This window comes from Rhagoletis zephyria, unplaced genomic scaffold, assembly GCF_001687245.7.
Source record: "Rhagoletis zephyria isolate East Lansing unplaced genomic scaffold, Rhagoletis_zephyria_1.1 Rzeph_scaffold_00031, whole genome shotgun sequence".
Taxonomy (NCBI): Eukaryota; Metazoa; Arthropoda; class Insecta; order Diptera; family Tephritidae; genus Rhagoletis; species Rhagoletis zephyria.
In genome coordinates this window covers 51,560-71,103 of record NW_016157115.1, presented here as the reverse complement: position 1 = coordinate 71,103, position 19,544 = coordinate 51,560, and the positions used below count along the sequence as shown (strand labels likewise).

At 35.2% G+C, this 19,544-nt stretch overlaps 1 protein-coding gene across 2 annotated transcripts in view; it reads right to left on the bottom strand.

Moving 5' to 3' along the window:
* The window catches only part of SKIP (Shal K[+] channel interacting protein), a 570,918-nt gene extending 552,031 nt beyond the window's left edge, over positions 1–18,887 (bottom strand). For both annotated transcript variants that reach the window (XM_017617810.1, XM_017617820.1), the window contains exon 1: positions 18,844–18,887. The gene's annotated coding sequence lies outside the window, so the exon portion shown is untranslated. The remainder of the gene's footprint in view (positions 1–18,843) is intronic.
* Positions 18,888–19,544: the final 657 nt, after the last annotated feature.

Below are 19,544 nucleotides of genomic sequence, written 5' to 3'. Positions count from 1 at the left end.
GAAATCAGAAATATTCCTTCGCTCGCAATGTCTGAGATCGATCAATTTTACGTTTACGTGAAAGTATATTAATTTTTTTAAGCCAATGGCGAAATATGTTGAAATATTTTAGGACTTGAACGTACATGCACATATCCAGAGATAACATTAATATGCCCTGAGAAAAGACATGATTTTTATTAGTTAAAATATTTGGCTAGATTTACATAATTTGATTATAGTTACCAAATCTTATGTTGAGAGAAATATATTTATCTGTCTTTTTTCCCAGTGTGGAAAATGTTAAACAATCAAATTTTAGTTCAAACTCTTAAATACATAAACATCTATGGTCTGTAATTAGTCTGTGCTTTTAGTAAAAAAAGGGCCCGTTGCAGAGTGCTTGGTCGCACAATGGATACCCACTGCAGAAGATAAAAAGTCCGTAAAATGCTATATTTCTTGGTTCACCGGCTTCGTCAAAAGTCCCAATAGAATTAAGGGACTCTACAGTTTATAAGGAAGAACTGCCATTTGGCGAAGCGCGATAAATTTGGCCCAGATTCGACGAAGAAAGATTTGATTGCAGCATCTCATTCGACAGCATTTATTAGGGTCAAAACATAGCGGAGCGGCGAGCAAACAGCATCGAGCAAAGCGTCGATTTCAAACGCATATGTTTCAATGAGAGAACGCATAGTGAAGAGCAAAGCGTGCACACACGTTTGTAATTGGAGCTTTGCTCGATGCTAGCTCTTCGCTTTGCTCGCTGCTCCACTATATTTTTACCCTTATACGATGTTTCTACGATTCGTAATTCGCTCGCTAAGTAATTCGTGAATTACCCTGTTTCCACGACACACATTAGTAATACTACTCTCAAAATTTTGTATGGCGAATTACGTAATTCGATGGATAATGGGAGAGTGAATTACGTATTAGTTGACGAGACGTCGAGCGCGAGGGTTGAACTACCTACCTGGGACAAAAAACTAATAAACTAAACCTACAATAATGTAGGTTAGTACATGTCAAAATATGACTTGCCAGCGAATGGTTCCTATCGAAGTTGTCGCGGCTAAGAGGATATTACGTCAAAATCTTTATCCGCCACGGCCCGACATTGGCGAGAGTCAGTCGGTATTTTCTCCGCCAAAAAATCTCTTTGACTATGTTCAAGACTTACACACGTTTAATACTTTATTTTCAACAATTTATATGTCAACAAGCAATTTGATAGAGTTGAGTAGTTTAAAGAAATTTTTAAGCAAAAAACAGTACCGACTTCAATTCTCATATAAAAGTTTAAGATTACCATTAATTTCTTCATGATCCGATGATCGAATTTCAACCACCTGTGAGGTAACGCCTTTCCTCTAAAAAAGGAATTATTGAAATAGGTTAACGGGTTCCAAAGTTATGCGGTAACATATATAAAAAAATATTCCGACGAATTGATAACCTTTTCCTTTTTATGAAGTCGGTTAAAAAGATGTTTTTCCATTTCTGGAGGAACCTTCGGCATCGAACCGGCCACTTCGGCTTAAGTTTGACTCCATCAAAGTCTCCTAATGCATTTAGGTTGAGAAATCTAATTTGACCCTCCCAGTTCTTGAAACAAAGCTCTGAATAGTCTTAGTTTTATGCACTGTTTATTTCTTTCAATAAAATACCATAATATCGCTTTAAAAAAATTAAATTTTTCAATGTCAAAAATACAAATGCGTAAATTTAACACAGGATTATCTTTTACGTATGTCAGAATATCTTTCTTTTTAGGATGAAAGATAATCTAACTTTTATTTCGTTTTTATTATACATTTTGTTAACTTCATTATTTTTGTTTCAAAGTGTTGTTGTATATTGGGCTCTCCGCGCACGGCAATTTTCAGAAATCTGTTGACTTTGATGGTCTTAGCTTCCTCTTTCAGTAAAGTCCGAGCTCAAAATCGAGGGCAAATACATCGCTATTCATTAAAATTAAAATTTCCATATTTTTTTCTTACTTATAATTTGTTTAAACACATTAACATTAAAAGAAACATCCAAAGGTAGCGTCCGCAAAGCTAGGATTGCGATTTACCACATACTTGAAACTTTGAAACAATTCTCTTTATTATTAAACGTTATCGCACGCTCAAAATCTATGATGATGCGGGTAACGTGCAGCTCAGTTTCGCCAGAAAAGAAAATAACCACTCGGTACCGTTTGATACCAAACCAAGGTTTCAGACAGTGCGACTCCCTCTCGTATGTTTTCGTTAGGCTGAGCAATTCGGGTACAATGTATTAGAGGTATTCACCAAAGCGAGCAAGTGGCCTGGCAGTCTGGTAAAAGAGCAGATCAGCTCAAGCAAGGACTGTTGTCAGCATTCGTTGCTTGAGCTCATCTGCTCGTTTGCCAGAATGCCAGGGCACTTGCTCAATTTGGTGAATCCCCATATTATTGTAATTGTAGTGTTATCAATAAACGCAACAGCCCTCATCACCATTAACAGTTATAATTTTGAAGTTCTTGGGGACGTCGTTTATTTTCAAACCAGAATAAAAAACATCAATAACAATGGCTTCCTTGAAATCCAACGATGAATCGCAAATTCCACGGTGGAGACAATACAGAAGGTGGCGCCGATGGCAATACCGCTAATCGGCTCTCATTGAATTTGACAGAATCAGCTGTTTTGCTGACGTCACAGTCGAGATGACAGCAGTAGTGATGTGCTGAGTCAATACTTTTAAGTCTCCAATACTCTCGATACTCGGTACCGAAACATTTAGGTTTCAAATAAAAACGCACATAGGCCAAAAATATGGAAAAACGGTTCAGGGGAGACTCGCCTATCAAAACCCGAATGTATCAGCCAATAGAGCTTTTAATACTGATTCAAATGAAAGATGTATATATGTCGGTTCGAGGCCATAATACAGAGAAACTCTTACTTGTTTGAAGCATTTTTGTTCCAGCTGAATCGGACGATATCATTTTTGTAGGTAGATTCTGTAACCAGTTAGCGACAATTTTCGAATCGGTATCGGTACCACACACGGTATGCCACAAACCTACTGATAACGAGTTTTGACCCATAAGAGTGCGTAAATCGTTCAGTATCAACGTTTTAAATTGTAGTCCCTTCGAAAGCATATTTTCAGGCAATAGGCCCATTCTAGCTGCCTAAGATAGGTAAGTAGTTCAGGGAATGTTCCCCAATAATACCAGAGTAACTACATGTAAAAACAACATTTTAGCTGCACTTTAACATGTTTAACAAATAACAATATTTTGATCGTTTATGAATTTCCAAAAAGAGTGTTTTTCTGAACCACTTTAATGTAATACATACGTACGTACGACTGAACTTATTATTCACTCACTTATTATCAACTAATCGGCTTTAAGAAATGATTAAGTTAGGTGAAAAAGAAGATACACATAAATTAAGAAGTTTATTTAGCATTCTTCTCTACTTTGGGAAAATTTTCTGAAAATGGTTTTCCTATACGAATAACTAACACTTGTTGAAATAAAGTACGGATGCATTTGTAAGCGCAAATGAATTTTTATATTGCTTCATGGCATTCAACCAACTGGCTTATCCGCTTATCCTTTCGTTTATTGTCTGTCACTCGAAAGTCGACTTGTTTGCCTGGCTGTCATCTATTGTTTTTGTCGTTGTCAGTTATTGCTTTCATCGCGTATTTAGCAGCACAATCGTTTAAGCGAAAAATTTGCTATATATGTATGTATGTAGGTATGTATATACATAAATAATTCCTTATTTATTTACCCTTTGTAGCCACCATTGCCGCCATCCACCTCCGAACCACAACACGAATAGGGTTGCTACATTTTCTAAGAAATTTATAGTACTTTTTCAAAAAAATCTTTAAAAATATAGTATACTAGTAAAAATGCTTTTTAAGTGTTCAGCTTTTTTCTTTCTTCTGCATTTCCTCTATAAAAAATATATTTCTGTGAAAGCATCATATGCTTTATCGCAACCAATGTTTAAATTTATATAAATCAAATGTTCGTTTTTTATTGGTGAGATAGTTGCTTTATTTCTCTCATCTCACTATTTCAAAAGCTTTAAAGTAAAAACTCTTTCTGTGAATACCGAAGTTGCAGGAATAGAGAGCATAAGCGAAATAATTTTAAGTAAATGTGGTAAATCTTTCTGCAAATTACTGAAATATATTTATATATTTATAACTGAAGAAATATAGTATTTTTGCATACTATATTTTTTTCCAACAGTGTATAGCACGCAGACCCAAAAATAGTACAATACTATATATTATAGTACGGTTGGCAACCCTACACAGCTATCCGCCCCAATACAAGCACTCCAGTCAATTTCATTGAAGCTCTTCGCGCACTTTTTTTTCTGTTTCATTTTTCTTTGTTTATACATAGATTTTATTTCGTTCCCATCAATGCGTCGATCAATTTTCCACTTTTCTAGTGTTTGCAATTTTTGCTGAGTTTTTCTTTATTTTCCTTTGTTTGCGTTGTTTATATGTATTATTGTTTTGTTTAACCTCAACCCCTTTGTTTGGCTCGAGTCTCAACTTGTGGAGTTTATTTGTTTTGCTGGATTTCCATCAGCGAGCATTTATTAATGCTTTGTGTTCGCCTGCCTAGCAATTTGTTGGATGGTTTTGAGCCATTCCACGAGAGTTTACTGTTTACTTTTTTGCGCTGTTTCCCTTATGAGTGGCCAATAGTTTTGGGAATATTTGAAATATTTTTGCGAGGTGTTAATTTGCAGATATCCCGCCCTTTTGTTGACGCTTTGTATTGGATCTTTGATTGTTTTGGGCAAATAGATGAACTGAGAATACTCGTATTTGTGTCAATAACTTTTCTATGAAATTTTTTTACGTATTTTCCTTGGCTTAATGAATGATACGCACACATACATACAGACATACATACATTATACGAGTGAACGCTTCTCGTTTTATAAATTCTATACAGAAATAAGTGATTATTTTAGTACGATAATAATTTTTTAGACACGAACCGGGTCATCAGTAAGTAAATTCTATTAATGATTTGCAAATCCTTTCAAAAGAAATATGTACATACATACATACCTAGTTATAGTCAAAGCGTTTTAACTTTAATCACGTTCGTGAGTGTCTGACGATTTTTTTCTATATTTTGCAATTTTCTTTTAACTCCATATTTTAAGAAAAACTGGAGCAGCACTTAGCACTTCTTAAATTACCACTATATTTTGATTTATAATTTCACAGTAAATATTATTTTTGACATTGTGTGGTAAAAGGCTGTTTCGTCGCCTACTTCGCCTTCATTGTCGGTTACGCGTCATGGAACTAAGAATGTTTGCATGCATGCACATAGGCTTTATTTGTAGTGAATTACTAGTTTTTATTTGTTGCACGCAAACTTGTAATTTTCAATTTAGAATTTCAGCGGTTAAGCTACATTCATACGTGCATACATATGTATTTGCTTTGATTGGCTCTATTTCCGTGATGTCTTTTGCAAATTGAAGCAAAGCAATTGCCATTTCATTATTAGACCAAAGAAGTACTTATATGAAATCCTCATACATTTTCTACGGTATTCTCTGCAGATTAGGCATTCGGGCCAGTTGGTCTCCGTATAAGTGCTGCGTTTTTCAGGAGGCACTTTAAGTTTTAAATGAAGTTTTATTTCTTAAGTGCTGAACACAGCATCTAATTTGTTTTCTTCATTATCTAAAGGCTAAGTCGACGGCGACATAAATTTTTCTAACCTGGCAACGCCATCACTAATATATATGACTTTACTTAAAAGAAGAGGAAAAACCTTATCTGTCGCTGGAAAAACAGAAATAAATTTAACCTGGCCACAACAGCAGTCGTCGCGTAGCCCTGTCGTCGGCGACATAATTATATAAATACATAAGAATACGTAGAAAAATAATTTGACAGCTGTGGCCCGTAGCTCGACGCTTTCATTGTGTTCGGGCTATTATGTGGTATGTGGCATGTTATATTTTGGTAGCATTGTCCCTGCAGGGAAACTGTGGACTAGTGAATCAAATTTTTAGTTCCGTAATAGATCTTTACCGCCGAAAAAATCTGAGAAAACTGGTACTTTTAAAAAATCTTTTTTTTTCCTTTTTTCACTAGAAATCTATATCTAAAGCACAGCTGGGCAGCGTCTGCCCGGCGGACGACTGGGCGTCTTATTCGCGTATACATTCCCCTGTGGGGAAAATCTCTAGTTCTGAACTGGTACGCTTCTAGTACATTTAGACCCAGTGCTGGTTCGCGATAAATCTCTTTTGCATGCAAACAACTGGCGAATTTAACATGGCGATATCCTAGGAAGTGTCAATTGCCCCCCGCTGCATCCCTTTTTCGATAGTTCCGAACTAGTCCTAAATTCTATAGTTCCGAACCAGTTCTAAAATCGACAGACGAAAGAAAAAAGTATCTTGATTTTTCAGTCTTTTTGGTTCTTCCATGTGTGTGATTTTAATTTATTTTGAAAGAAATGTGTTTTCAATTTGAAATTAAATTTGTTTGAATGATTGTAAGAAATGTACGTTTACATACCTTTAGCTGTAGCTGAGTCTGCAGAGTCTGTTGTAATTTTAACACATATTTTGGTTCCGAACCAGTTCTAAATTCGTCATTTTAGATATAGATTTCTAGTGAAAAAACTGAAAAAAGTTAGTTTTTTTAAAGTACCACTTTTCGCCGATATTGGATTGGTGGGGATCTAGCTCCTATCGGACTAGTTCCTTTTTGACGATAACGACCAGGTACGAAACTAGAAATTTGATTCACTAGTCCGTGGTTTCCCTGCAGGACAGCGAAAGCTTCATTCAACTGAAAGACTTGTTCGCACGCACACAGTGACATCAATTGCACGCACACTACAAAAATGCTCTGCCGAGGCTGCCCACCTCTGATCTAATGTGACGAATTTAGAACTGGTTCGAAACTATCGAAAAAGCGATGTAACGGGGGACTTGTTTACTTTACATAAATATGTGTTTCGTAGTTTTTTCATTCAAATACGCTTTTATTCTGCACTTCGCAGATGCTTTTTCATAGCTTGGTAATACAAAACATAAATTTGTGTTAACACTTTAACATCTTGGGACCGTCTAGATTCTAGAATCTAACCAAAAACAGCAAGTCACTCTGCAAACTCAGCTACAGCCAAAGGTATGTAAACGTAATTTCTTACAATCAAATTTAATTTCATATTGAAAGCACATTTCCTTGAAAATAATTTAAAACCGCACACACGCAAGCACCAAAAAGATTGAAAAATAATGATTTTTTCTTTCATCTTTCCATTTTAGAACTGGTTCGGAACTATAGAGTCTAGGACTAGTTCGGAACTATCGAAAAACGGGTGCAGCGGGGGGCAATTGACACTTCCTAGGACATCGCCATATTAAATCCGCCAGTGGTTTGCATGCAAAAGCGATTTATCGCGAAGCAGTACTGGGTCTAAATGTACTAGAAGTGCACCAGTTAAGAACTAGAGATTTTCCCAACACGGATTGCATGCATACACACATACATACATATTTACATATGCAAATATTTATTTAACGTTGCACTTGTTGCCGTATTCAAAGTTTACCACACAAGCCGAAAGTTGAACAGGTGAATTGTGGTGAAATGCAAAAGTTTTATACTTGCTAGTTTAATTAAACAATTTTGGCTCCTTGTTTCCTCCCAATTCGCAGACACATTCGTTTTGAGCACACAACAAACAAACTAAAAAGATCACACAATATGTGTAAATTTCATATTCTCTCTCATTAAAACCAGTAACTGCTAAAGCAAACCATTATAATGGCCTCGTGGTTTTGAATTTTTGCCCTCATTCTCTGATAAGCGAAATTTCCCTAGGAAGCACGGAACAAAGAATCAAGATAGCCAATTATGAAATGTTAAATATCCGGTAGTAACTCAGATGGCAATCCATGGTATTCAGTATATTTCACCTCGTCTCTGTACAAATTTCGTCAAGAGAAAGTATCCACCTTAAAGCCCATAACTTTCATTTATTTTGGAACGAATTTCCGTCATCCCTTGTCAAGTTTGGTTTGCAGATAAACCGGTTTCGGCATTGTGCCATCTTCAGTGTCATTTTTCGTTCGAAACCGGTTTGTTTGCAAACAAAACTTGACAAGGGATGACGGAAATTCGTTCCAAAATAAATCATCTTACCACCCTGTCGGAAAAATCAACCAACACCAGCACACCCATAACTTTCCTTCGGAATCTTAGAAGGCAGTTGAAATGTTAAAGCTGTATTATATATACTTAGCATCGTAATGCATAGACACATATTGCTTGTGAAATATAGTATTGGTTAGAGAAGTGTTTGTTGAGAAAGTAGTTCGTACAAGTTATCGTGGTTCGTGCAAACCAAAAAATACGTTCTTTAAAAATAAATTCGCGATCCGTTAATTTTTTTTTTATTATAAATAAATGTCCTTGGGTTTCCGAATCAACAAGCATGCCAGGTTTGAAAGAACGGAATTGCCGAACTCTAATTAATAAGGTTAGAAGGGCGGTGCAATAGGATACAGCCGTTGTGCTAGGTTTGTATTTACAGTTGCACGGCTATGAGCAACCCATGTGCGCCTTAGGTCACGGCAGAAAGGGAGAGACTTTCGGAGCGGAAGGAGTTTACGCATCTGCATTGACAGACAAGCTGCACTTAAGGCATTGGCCAGCCCTCTATCTAACTCCAACTAGTTCGGCAATTCAAGTCTCGAATAAATTATGTTCGTAAACAGAACGACCTTGCTTTACTCTGGATGCCAGGTCACTCGGGAGTACCTGGTAATGAGACATCTAACCATTGGCCACAGTTGGCTTAGACCAGGTATTCCTCGGTCCGCAACCAGTTATAGCACTCCCTCCTTCGGCCTTCGAAGTCACCATCACAAACTGGGTGAATACCTACTTCGCTCAGTAATGACTGGGAGGCATCGAGGCGATCATGTGGGAAAAACTCATGCTGCCTTCAATCACCGAAGGTCTATCTAGTTTTTGCTCTCATTGAGCAGACGGGACTGCAGACAACTTGTTGGACTGCTGACTGATCAGTTCACAAGGCACAAACACCTGACTGTGATAGGCGTTTATGACAACTCCATTTGCCCATCCTGCTTTGAAGAGGGTGAGACGGTGGAAAACTTGTTGTGCTTCTTGCTTGCTTGGTTGTTTGTCATCGATTTTTCTGTATTCGGGTTTTTCTCTATTGTCAGTTTCTGAATTTAAAGTAGGCGTACAAAGATTTGCAGTTTTGCTGTTTTTAGTTTTTTGTTTTAAAAATGTGAGTAAATTTTTTGCGTCACTTTAAAACTCGGATCCTTTTCTAATAAACATAATCGTCGTATAAAGCTCAATAACAATAATAAAAATGCAAATAACGCTTGCACTCGGAGTTCTCTTAAAAAAATATAGCTCCTCAGAGTGAGAGAGTGTACTTTGATGGCTTTACGAGCTCTGTTTTTAAAACTTGCAAGTGTGTAATCACATTATTTTACTAAAAAAAAGACACAAGAAAATATAATTTGTTTCCACACCGAATATAGTTTTAGAATTCACTCGCAATGCAAATTAATATCATTAGATCTAATCTTCACATTTTTGGGAATATGCTAGAAATGTAGCAGCAGAGGCCCACAGAAACCAAAAAAAATTTTTTTGGGGTCTACGAGAAAAAAAGTTTGGGAACCTCTGGCCTGAACCATTCAAATATAAAAATTTTATACTCAAAAATTTTTTTTTTCCGCCGAAATACCACTTTACATCGGTGAAAAAGATATGTACATACTTTATAAAATATTTCTTTTAAAAATTTTAACATGTTAGGACCGTTTTCTTGACTGTGCTTAATTTATCATACCGCTAAACTTCGTCATCGAAGTTACCGACTCCGTTAGGCGCGACTACTAACAGCTAACGCCAAAATGCATGCATACTTCTCAACTGCCATGTAATAAAATAATAAATAGTTGATGGCACTTCAAAGTATTCTCGACCTAGTCTGATGCTTCTGGAGTTTTTGCGAACTCTGCGTGGTGGTAACAGATGTTTACCATTGGCCACTGTCCCTAAATGCCTACTACTTTTTGGTACAATATTTATACATATATACATACTATATAAATACATTCAAACATACTGGCCTCCCGTCTGAGTTATTCAGACTGCCTGTTATAAGCATGTGAGCGACAAATTTAAGTGGCAGTCAAAGCAAAGTTAACTTTAGCAGGCAGTGGAGGAAACGGTCCTACGTTGTTCGACGATTTCAATTTAACTGATATCAAAGGGTTTTATTCTGAAGTACTCGTTGTGGACATCAACATTAAATGATTAGGTTGTTTATTTAGCCCGGTAAGAAAGTGAGTGATTATGGTGTACAATAAATTGCACAAGATCTTCAAAGCTGACACAACTCAAAATTACACGTTCGTCAGAAAACTATAGAAAAGCTATTTATTAGCACATCCTAATCATATGGACAAGGAAGACTTTTCCTTCGGTTTTTTGAGCAAATTATAACAAGAATTTGCTCCAGCTTTAGACGAAAGGCAAATAAAAGCTTTGTGTACATTCTTAGTGCATATTTTCAAAAATGCCAAATTTTGAGTTGTTTTCCTTTTTGAGATCGTGGTATAAGAAACTATATAGTGACTCTTTACTTCCGCTTTATATGTTATTAAGTTATGTGGTGAATATAAGAGTTCTAAAGAATAAAGAAAGACTAGTATACATATGTAACTAAGAGATTGTTATCAAATCTTAAAGAAACAATATAAATCTAGTGTGAGTTTCATTGCCTCAAGCAGGAAGGGGCTCGTTTAACACGTCGATTGTAAAAATATAGCTATCTATAATTTAAAATAAATGTTATTCAAATATTGCTATTCGAAGCCAACACGCTGTGCAAGAGCCCTCCAAATATTCACGCTTTAATTTGTATCTATTGCTAATTGCTTTATGTTTCGTTATATTGAATACATTTTTCCCATTTAAGCTTTCGCCACATAGCCTCTCATAAACACAACAACACGCGAACCACTCAACGAAATTGTGTTGCAATTAAAAGCAAACAAGCTATGAGAAAATATAAAAATAAAATAAAATAAAAACAGCAGTTACATACACTACTAACTGCAAACTAGAAAAAAATATCACGGCCATGCGCCTAAAATGCTGCAACAAATGGCAAAACGGACATAAAGCGTAACGAAATTACTTTCGCTAGCGCGAACTGAGCCATTTGAGAGCGTGTAAAAGTGTGAAACTAAATGTTGCATGAATGCAGCATGCATAGCAACAACTACAACATAAGAATTACTACATATGTACATGTCCAACTCGTTCTACAAAACAGAAAATATCTGCTTGGCAGGGGAGAGCAGGTGGTGGTAAGTACAAGCTGTTCAACCAGTGCTTACAAATATTTCGTCAGTATTTTAAAAAATTCTAAAATTCACCAAAAAAAAAAAGAATACACCCAACATGGAGTGTGGCATGAGGTGTAGCGCCACAAACTATTCCTCTTACAATTTCATGCTGCTGCTTATGTGCGAAAGAAGATAGCAGCACTGCAGCCGGAGGCGGGAGGCTATGTAGCGCGACCATTCGCTGGAACCACTCGAACCGACAAACTCGGCCACTCGAAGCGCGCAGAAGTTTGAGTGCTTTCACTGCTTTCCTTTCACTGCGATGCCAGCGCTGAGGAGCAGATCATTGCATCGCAAGAACTCGTACATTCTGTTTTGGCCTACTATTTTCCTTGTTGCATTCATTTTGCCAAACACCCGCAGCCCGCAGCCCGCAGACCGCGCTGTAGCCGTCTATGTTCTTTATGATTCTCAATGAGATTTCTTCTCTGCTGCTTCAAACGCTGTTGCCTTCTATGCCTCTTTTTCAAGCCTAAACGCTTTTGTATGCAAACCTCTAAAAAAGGAAGGATGAAGCCAATAGAAATGTGGCGAAACATTTTAGGTAGTAGTTTTTATTTCGTATTTGCTTGTATTGTCTAAATGAAAACAGTGTTGACGTGTTAGTGGTGCAAAAAGTTGAATAAACTCTCGACGAAAAATGTGAAAATAAAACAACATAAAGATTTTGACTAATAAAAGAAATAAAATAAATGCAACTAAATAAATAGCAAAAGAGCTTACAAATGCTTTAGCTGTGTGAATGTGAGGGTATGGGTACCCTAAGCCAACGGCAGTCGCTTGCAAGCCTGTGCTCACACAGGTTAGTGGCCCCTCTGAGCGCCAACCATTCGTGCACTTGCAATTCATGTTTTACTACTTTTTTACTATGCCATATTTTTTTCAGTTATGACTTATATTTGCTTTTATTCTATCGCAGGCATTCATTCGCATTCATATGCGCTTTGGCAATGTTTGTTTTTGCTGTTTACTGACCTCGTTTTTATTAAAACTGCATTTTAGAATTTTTATGATTTTTTTTTTATTTTCTTTCATATTTTACTATTTCATGTTTGCAGAAAAAATTGTACATTTTGACAAGTGCATTTTTTATAACCACTCTATTTGGAAAATATTTCACACAACTAGCCTACAGGTGTGCTCACAAATGGCTGCACGCAAAATTTAAATACATACGTACTAACATACATCATCTCGCTATTCTCCACACATTTATAGGGGGAATGTCGCATACAAAAGTGTTAACTCGAAATAAAACTTTTCGTTTGTAACAGTTCGCGTATAATTGCTTTTTCGAAACTATTCTTTTATTCTTTGGGTTTTTTGTTTCAGCCACTTGCATATACAAATACTTACAAATACATAGTATGTACATATGTAGACATGCACATAAATACATAATATATGTGAATACATAAACACATACATATAGTCCCTATTTTCTTTTCTTTCTGATTGACTATTTTATATGTTCACTTAAAAGTTTTTTGTCCGAAAGCTAATACGTGTTACAAGTTCTGTAGACACGTTTTCATGCTGCCACGCACACAAAGTGGTCATATAAAAATGAAAATGAAAAAAAGGCAGTGGAAAAGTTTTAAAATATCGAGTTGTATCTTTGAGCATATAGAGTTTTTGTTTTGCGAAAACTAGTTAGACATTAAACTAATAGCATGACATATGTGATGCAATTTGCATTTAAAATATACAACAATTTTTGGGAAATGCTCAAAACAACTTAAATGCAATTTGTAAAACTCGAATAATATTGAGTCACTTAGCGAAATACGAAAATTGCATATGCACTGAATCAACTCGGTGAATAAAATATCTTTGTTTAGAAAAAAAAGTTACCCTAGTACGTATGGTAATTCTAATGAATAGTACGTTATTGGTAACGTATATATGTAAAATTTGCGTAGCACATTTGTTCAGGTTTAAACTCAATTATTTCACAGTTTTTTTCAAAAAATTCTGAATGGATGTTCATAAACAACATAAAAATCGTATTTATATGCGCCCAAAAATTTTCGACTTTTTGGGTATCGCCATCGCGTAAATTGCTGTCACTCAGCACAGCTTCTATTAAATCTTCAGCGGGTGCAAATTTTACCTACACGAGTTTACTGAAATCATTGCTACATCTAAACAAACTCTAATGCATACCTTTGTGGGGCTAATCGGCACATGTGGCAACACCACATTTGGCTCATCGCAATTTATGTATTCTTTTTGCTAGACATTCTTTTCTGAAAAGCGACTTCTAGAACATTCTTTAACGGTTCTTGTTTCAACGCGTGACTTTTCTGATATCAAAATTTAGTTTAATTCATAAAGTTGGATTAAAGCATTATACAAATTGCAATTATATGTGGTTTCATTTTGCCACACCCTGTTTTGCGATTTGTCAAATGAAAACAGGTTGATGGAAGCACTACCAAATCGAGCATTTTTTATGCAGTACCTAGGCGACACAACATATACATGCGTAAATTTTACGTACGTTACCTTTTTAGGGTTAAAAATAATTTCATTTTTTTTGGGTTGAACCACTAATTCTCGGGCTCAGATTTAGTAATAATAAGGTTGCAGTGTGGTAAATCCACACTAGAGATGGAAGAAACACGTAAATGTCTACCTGACGCATCGCATCACGCCTTAGTGGGTTTAGGAGAGCATCACAAAGTCACCGAAAATGTTTGTTTGTGTTGCACCTGTAAATATGCAAGATCTTGATCTTTGCATGATTTTACGAAATGTTTATTTACATTTTTTAAATTAGGCTATAATTTCTTTTTGATTTGTAAAAATTTGAGCACCGCACAGAAGGCTATAATTTCTTTTTGATTTGTAAAAATTTGAGCACCGCACAGAAGGCTATAATTTCTTTTTGGTTTGTAAAAATTTGAGCACCGCACAGAAGAGTAATACACCGCTTAAAAGTGGGATTAATTGCTTTTGATATAAGTCTCTTTAAATATTATTATTTCTCAAAATATTTAACCAAACTATCGATTGGCCGTATTTAACAGACTGCGGATGTTTATGCAGAAAACGAAGCGTAAAAATATGTACCACTTAACTACGAGCAAAATAAATAAATTTGTGTACATTTTGTTTATAGTTATGGGATACATATTTTTAGGCTTCGCTTTCTGCATAAACATGCGGAGTCTTGTCTTAAAAATCCGCGCCGCTACTTAATCTTTGACGTACGTCAAATTTAACATAACCCATATTGGGTTAATTTTTATCTACCATTTCTCTTAGCTGCATTCTTTTCTTTCGTTATTATGTTCTGTACCCCCTGTCTCGACATGCCCATGACGATCTCATGGGAATAATTTCATAAGATATATTGAGAATTATTGCATGCAATGAACCGTCAAACAGCGTTTTTGTCGGTTGTTTTTTACGCTAAACATGGATTAATACGTGTTTTATGCTAAAAAGAATGTTCACTGTTTTTTTGAATATAGTCATTAAAAACAAGTAAGAAAGTCTAAGTTCGGGCGGAGCCGAACATTAAATACCCGGCGCAAGTATTAAATATATGTTTTCCACCTTTCCGAAAGCTACCGCTACATGATAAGCCGGGGTGTATACATTTTAAGTAAATTAGCGTCCTTAAATTTCGAAATATTGCAGTTTCAAGCATATCTGAAATTTACCGTTATATGAAAAGCGGCCTCAATTTTAGTCCGATTTCAACAATTTTCAACGGTTTGCTTTTATGTGGCAAGCACAATAACCATACCGAGCTTGGTACAAATTGCTAGAACGGTTAGCGAGATACATATATGTGATCACAAGTGGGCGGTGCTACGCCCATTTTCCAAAATTTTGTCATAAACGTATTTCTTGGTAAAGAATTGTTGCAATCATCAATTTTGAATAAATTAGCTTCAATATTTACTGATTTATCGAAGATTTTGTATTTCTCGAAATTACCGTTATATGGGATGTGGGCGTGGTTATTGTCCGATTTTAGAAATTTTCGGCCAGTTGGTATGCTGTACCAGGACCAACAACTGTGCCAAGTTTGGAAGAAATTGGTGTAGCGGTTACCAAGATATACACATGTAACCATAAGTGGGCGTGGCTACGCCCATTTTCCAAAAATTTATAATATTCTTATTTTTCGTCTAAAAATTATTGTAAATATCAATTTTGAGTGAATTATCTTCAGTAGTTACTAAAATATCGCAGTTTTCGTATTTCTGAAAATTACCGTTATATGGGAAGTGGGCGTGGTTATTGAGCGATTTTAAAAATTTTCGGCCATTTGGTATGTTATGCGAAGGCCAACAACTGTGCCAAGTTTGGAAGAAATTGGTGCAGCGGTTACCAAGATATACACATGTAACCATAAGTGGGCGTGGCTACGCCCATTTTCCAAAAATTTATAATATTCTTATTTTTCGTCTAAAAATTATTGTAAATATCAATTTTGAGTGAATTATCTTCAGTAGTTACTAAAATATCGCAGTTTTCGTATTTCTGGAAATTACCGTTATATGGGAAGTGGGCGTGGTTAAAGTCCGATTTCGCCCATTTTCAATACCAACCTACCTTGGATTAAGGGAAACCTACATACCAAATTTCGTTGAGATATCTCAATTTTTGCTCGAGTTATCGTGTACACGGACAGACGGACAGACGGACAGACGGACAGACGGACGGACAGACAGACATGGCTTAATCGATTTCTTTTTTCATCCTGATCATTTATGTATACATTTGTCTATATCTATCTCGATTCGTTTTGCCTGTTACAAACAACCGTTATGTGAACAAAGTTATAATACCCTTGTGCACAAGTGCGCTCGGGTATAAAAAGAAATGCTCCATTTCGCTAGCTTTTTGCAATGGGATCTTATGCGATTAAATGTCCACATAAAAAAATTTCTCGGCGATAACTGTCCCGCATGCTATCAAGTAGCACACTGGTGTATAACTTGGTGAAAATTTACGAATTTCGGTATAAATCTGATTAATTGTGCCAAAAATCAAAAATTTACTCCAAGTTATACACCAGTGCGCTACTTGAGAGGTTGAGGTCCAATCTTCAACTGAATCTAGTGGAGATGAAAAAATAAAGCATGTTTTATAAATCATGTTTTTATGATTTGCTTCTGACAAACAAAAACAAAAAACTTTCAAAGCACACGAAATAATCAATATACTCACGAAACTATGGGATAAATATCTGTAGTAAGTAGTAGTGTGTGTTTTAAGCTTTTCACTCTGATGTCAAGATTTTTTAAAGGGATTCGAAATTTTAAAGATATGACTAACTCAAGTAATAATTTAAAAGAGTGCAATATAGAATAACAACATGGGTACTAAATAAAAAAAAAAATAATTAAAAGCATTCAAGTTGTTTGGCTTGCAAGAACGAATAGGTATTGAAAATGCCCTTTTAATTATTTTTTTTTTAACAAATAACGTTAGGAAGTGGAAATTCGAGGATGTGGTCGTGTGTATATTAGTCCTTAACATATAATTTTGCCAAAAATAAATATAACAAAAGATATTCATAGACAAAAGTTTAAAAGGACATTTTCAATACCCGTTCGTCCCTATGCACCAAAAAATTTAATCTTTTTCAATTCTATAGGATTTTAAATTTTTTTTGATACCCACATTGTTTTTCTACATTGTACTGAATTATTTAAATAATTTATGAATCATACATACATACATTCTTTTGAAATTTCAAATCATGGGCGTCAGAGAGAAAAGCCAAATAAGCAGTTTTACTATATTTTGCCCAATGTTTCGCGAAGATATTAATTTTGTGTAAAATTCACCTTCGCACTTTAAAATTAAAACATCTTTAAAATTTCAAATCCTTTTGAATCAATTGAAATGAAGCCTGTTGAAATATTTATTTTGGTAAACATTTCAAATATAAGGATTTCTTTTTTCTTTTAGGGAAACATTTACTACGTTTACTAATTTCTACTTTTAGAAATAATCTTGTCAATTACTAAGCTTCTTATTTCCGTTCTTCTTCAAGGGGCGCACTTTCAGTTTGTCTTTTTACGCTCTTCATTTGGATTTTTGGCTGGTGATGGCTAATTAATAAAAGAGAAATTTTAGATCCCATTTATGAATTAAAAAAGGACGAACAGATAAAATTTGAGGAGAGTAGGGTTGCCAGATGGAACTTTTCACCCGGAAGTGCAGTCGAATCTCCGGGATCGGGTTTGGCAAGAAAATCTGCTAGCGAACATTTTTTAGTGTTTATACATATGTATGTATTGTATGTATGATTTTTTTGAATTGAAACCGTTTCTTTCTACGCTAACGAAATTCACATATTTTATGGGAAATTTTCCACTGCTCGGACAAGGAGTAGGAGTCGAGTAGGAAAAACCAGGACCTCTAGAATTGACTATAATTTATAGCCCAATTGATTGAAGTCTGCACACCAGATGGCCAATCATCCGTGAAATGAAATTCGAAACATGATTTTGTGTTGATATTGTTTTATGAGTTGGTAAGAAGTTCTTTTGAAGCCATCATAGGAAGCCGAAAATATTTTCGTCCGTAAACCGAGTTCATTTTTGCCGAGTCCAGGCCTTTGAATTTGACTTAAGTTTTTGTTTCAACTCTTCTGAGAGTAAATGTGCTGATTCCCGACTAACCTCTTTATGACGCGCAGCATGCTGTCCTTGTTGGTATTCTATAAGGGGACGTGATTTTCTGCATGCGCAGAATTCGCCCTTTACACATATTCGCAGGCCAGATACGACGACTTACATATAAAACTTTCAACACGGAAACTTTTCGTAAATATCACTCTTCAAATAAATAGCCGTTATTTTAAAGTGGGTATGTTCACTGATTAGTGAGAATGTGTGTCCTCAACACGTTAACGGGTGTCATTTTGAAAGTTGGTATCAGGTAAACATAAGCAAAACTTACTAACGTATCCCATATATAATCCAGATAAAAGAATCCATTTTTCGAGTGTTTGCTAGCGATTTTTGTCAAATAATTACTCTTTTATTGAATTTTTTTTTAACCACTTTGGAACGAAATGTGTGTTCGCTAGCAGGAGCTTCGGAAAGGATAAATTAAGCCATTTGAAGAAATTTCATAGAATACATTTTCTAAAATTTGTTCGAATGTTTACAATATTCTCTGCATTAACAAAAGAAGAACTTTCTGTCTCTGCTGACTTTCCACTAGGCATTTGAATAAAAGTACAGTTTTATAGATTTTGCGAATGACTTTCGCCAATATTTGCAGTTTTCGGTTAGTTTTGCGGTGAAGTAACAGGTCGTAAATTTTTTTAATCCGTCATTTTTTTAATTTTCCACGGTTGTATTAAATACATATGTAAGATCTATGCATGAATAAATAACCACTTCAAAAAACTTACTCTAAACTACGCAGAAGAAATAGTCTCATCAAAAAGTACCTTGCCTGAAAAAAAAGAATAAAAAAGTATTAGAACTAATGAGATTTCGTTGTTTGGTATTTTATCTATTAACGCTAGTTTATGGAATAATATTTAGTATGAAATATTTTTCTCCTTACAACACTATTTAAATAATTAATAAATATATACATATATGTTCTAAAATGCATATATTTAAGAGACCACTAAGATCGGCAGCCGTTTTTGGATAACATCGCAAGCTACAAAATGCACAAGAAATATTACGAAAATAAATACCAAATATATGGAAAGGGGGGATTGTGTTTTGTAATAATTCGCAGATCTGGACGATTTATTAAGAAGTTCACCCTAAATCGGATTTTCAAATTTAAAAACGAAATTAATTCACTAATTCTTAATGTTGGCGTGGTGTGCAATGGTATCTCAAGATGAAAATTCACAATTTTTTTAACTACATTAAAAGTTGTAATAAACAATAAATAAACATATTCGGCTTGTCCTTTGTTGAAATATGGTTCTGTTATAAACAATTGCAAAATTCATTAAGTTCCAAATCTAATCCGCAAACATTTATCTGCACTCTTTATTTGAAATTCTTCTGCCGATAAAATATTGTACGTTTCTAAAAGCAAGAAAATTGTGTAAATTTAAATGGAATAGTATACTCCGCCATCCGATCG